This window comes from Echinops telfairi, unplaced genomic scaffold (assembly GCF_000313985.2).
Source record: "Echinops telfairi isolate 266 unplaced genomic scaffold, ASM31398v2 ScPeMD7_9;HRSCAF=40, whole genome shotgun sequence".
In the NCBI taxonomy this organism is placed as follows: Eukaryota; Metazoa; Chordata; class Mammalia; order Afrosoricida; family Tenrecidae; genus Echinops; species Echinops telfairi.
Window position 1 is genome coordinate 28635233 of NW_022103906.1, and position 3738 is coordinate 28638970.

Consider the following 3738-nt stretch of genomic DNA (forward strand, 5'->3'; position numbering starts at 1 on the left):
TGATGCCACAGAATATGGAGGAACCAAATACAAGATCCACCTCCTGGAAGGGCTAAGGGCCAACGAGAACTCGGCTCTGCTCAGTCTCTCTCTTATACAAAAGGCCACAGCCCCAAAGAGATGGCATCGGGTTGCAACTCAGTTAATAGGTTGTGCTCGACCCCCACCCTTACCCAGGAGTGTCTAGCTGACATAATCTCTAACCGGCACAGACCACCCTTTGTCTACTTGACAACTGTATGCAACTCTTTAACCAGGCATAATCCCCAACACAGACAATAATAAAATCATACTTGAACTTATGACACAATTGAAAACATACTAATACCATGCTCAGCTTATATTTTATAAGGGAACAAAACAAAAATATTGGTGTATACACAGAAATAGGAATTACTCATAACAATTATAGGCCTCATTTCTGCAGCTAGTCGCATGGCTCTAGACCCCCTTTGGGGGTCGAACGACCCTTTCATAGGGGTCACCTGATTCATAACAGTAGCAAAATTACAGCTGTGAAGTAGCAACGAAAATAATTTTATGGTTGGGGGGATCACCACAACATGAGGAACTAACTATTAAAGGGTCACAGCATGAGGAAGGTTGAGAACCACTGCGCTCAATGGTATGTCGAACCACCTTCTTCTACTGCCCATTCCATATTTCCTTTGCTCTCAACCAGCACCTCTTCTGGTCATCACTCTTTGCCTGGTGGGGTGACCCAAACCTTCCTTCCTGAAGAGTCTGGGCTATTGGTAGTCATTCCAGAATTAGGGGCTGTGCTTTATTATGACCTTAATCGCAGGACATGTTCATACTAAAAGACAACCTAAGGAATCTCCTGGACTCCAGACATTCTCCTTCACCACCTTGATGCAATGCGAATCCAATTTCCCCTCAGTACTCAAGGTCAGTCACCCCTCAGTACAGTTGACCCTTCTTTGCCGGTCGACCCAGAGGCACGAGAAGTCCAAAATAGCCAGGCAGCATTTTTAACTTCTAGGTCAATGGAAGCAGTGCTGTGTCTCCATTTGGGAGTACTCTGCTCTTCCGAACTAAGCTCTCCAGACCCAAAGAGCTTGCAGGGACAAAGAGGAAAAATGTGGTGAATGGGATGATTAGGAGTAATAGTAAGTAGTGCCACTCACATTTCCACCCCTTGGCCCATGAATCCTGGCTATTGGAGAAGCCACAACATATATTTGGTTGCTGGTTTAGAGTATATATAGCCTCCTGGAGAACATTGCCTCAACCTTGCAAGGTATTGCCACCAAACTGATGCTGTCATTGTGTCTTTGGAAGTCCATTCCATCGTTCTATCAAGTCAGCTGCTTCATGGTGATGGGGACCTGATAAGGCCAGTGGATTCCATGAGCATGGGCCCACTGCTGCACTTTAATTGCTAGGAAGTGAGTCTTTTGATCTGAGATGGTGCTGATCGTGATACCATCTTGGTGGATGAGGTATTCTGTAAGTCCACATAGTTTTGGCAGCAGTAGTGCATGCTGGGAAATCAAATCTGTATCCAGAGTAAATGCCTCTTCTCGTCAGAACAAAATGCTGCCCCTTCCATGAAGGAAGTAGTTCTATGGAATTAACTTGTCACCAGTTGATTCCCCTATGGAATGATCCCATATCCTAGACTCAAGTGTTGTTCTCTGGTGCCGGCAGATTGGGCACTTGGCAGTGGCAGTAGCCAAGTCAGCTGTGGTGAGTAGAAGTTCGTGTTGCTTAGCCAATGCATTCCCTCCATCCTTTCCACCATGGCCACTTGGTTCATGCGCCCATTGGGCAGAGAAGGACAGGAGGGGCTGGAGAAAGAGGAGGACTGAAAGAAGATGACGGGACGTGTCATCCTATCCACTTAGTTGTTAGAATACTCCTGCACAAGTGACCCTTTGGTGAGAATTCACATGGGACACAAATAACTTCGCTCTTGTGGCCCATTATGAGGGGTCTACCCTACCTCCTTGTTACCTAGTTTCCAATCATGCTCTTTCCAAATCCCTGACCATCCAACCAAGCCATTGGATACAGCCCATGGATCAATATGCACTCACATATTTGGCCAATTCTCCCTCCAAGGAAACTGACCGACCAGGTGTACCACTTGAAGTCCTGCCCATTGGGAGGGTTCCCCTTCATCGCTGTCCTTCGGGGAGGTCCCAAGAAGGGGCTGCAGTGCTGCTGCTGTCCACTTACAAGTGGGTACCTGTATACTATGCCGAACCATCAGAAAACCAAGCACGAGTTCCTGTTCCTCGTGGTCATCAGGAACTTCTCCTGAGGCCACAGGTGCAGACTGGGAGAAAGGCAGCACTATGACAGGAGTAGAGATCATAGGCATTTGGGCCACTTCTTCATGCAGCTTGTTTGGACCTTCAGGATCTCGTATATACCGCTTCCACGTAGTGATGGAGCGCTGCTGGGCACGTCCAACTTTATGACTCTGTGGGGCATACAACGCCCAGCTCATGATGGGAAGCTCCGGCTTTGGGGTGAGTTGGTGGCCCATGGTGAGGTGGTCAATCTCCATTAAGGCCCAATAACCGACCAAACGCTGTTTTTCCCAAAAGAGAGGAGTGGTTATTTGCCAAGGATAGCAGAGCTCGGCTCCAAAATCCTGAACTGTGATTCACCAATAGGGGCCTGCCAAAGATTCCAAACTATATCTCTATCTGCCGCTGACACCTCCAGCATTCTTGGATCAGCAGGATCATATGGACCAAGTAGCAGAGAAGCTTGAACAGCAGTCTGACCCAGTGGAAGAGCCCTCACTTGTTCTGGTCCCCACTCAAAGCTGGCAGATTTTCAAGTCACGATATACAGGTCGAAATAACACACCCAGCTGAGGGATCTGTTGCTTCCCAAATCCAAAGAGGCTCACCTGGCATTGTGCCTATTTTTTAGTTGTGGGAAGGGCCAGATGCAGTAGCTCTATCTTTCACGTTAGTAAGGATACATCTGCATACCCCCATTCCTGGTACCAACTGCGGTAAGTCACCTGAAGATGGCAATGTCTGTCTTCCCCTGGTCCCCTCATTGCCGGAGCCACACACGCACGCCTTCAGGGTCCATCCTTCTTTACGGATTCTGGCACCAACGGTTCCTCCATGCTGGGCTCGTTCCAATGGCCACACCCAACTCACAGACAATGTTCACAATTAAGGAGGGTTTGTTCGGGAAGCGTAGTCTTTCTTCCACCGTATGGTGGTTTCAAACTGCAGTCCGCAGCCCAATGAGTAATCACTACCCTACACCTTTTTTGAAGCCCCCTCGTATTAAAATTATGCATTCTTAAAGAAATATCATTGCTTCTTGTATTTACTTAGATATCTGACCCCTCACATTTTTCTAGGACTTAGAAAAAAAGTGAGAAATATCGCTCTTGCCATCAGTACAGACAAGTCCCAGGATGATCAAAGGGGGCTGGTAAATGATGCACACAAAAATAGCCTTCAACACTCAGCTCCTAGTAAGGGTGTAGGTTGCCCACTTAGAAGTTCAATGCCTTCTACCTGGCAAAGACAATAAGAGGAGTGGTTGATCTGTCTCTTCCTGGTGCTCTTTCTCCAACAATAACAAAGCTAAACAGCAAATGTTTCAGATTTCAGATTCCATCTTAAAAAAAAACTGGAAAACACTTTCCTCATCAAAATATGAAACTAGAACACAATATGTACTAGACCTATTGTGTACCATCACAATATACACTAGAACTGTAATAGGCCTCTATTT

At 46.7% G+C, this 3738-nt stretch overlaps 1 pseudogene; it reads right to left on the bottom strand.

The window, feature by feature from the left end:
* Positions 1-619: 619 nt before the first annotated feature.
* Positions 620-2978, bottom strand: LOC115868300 (annotated as a pseudogene).
* Positions 2979-3738: the final 760 nt, after the last annotated feature.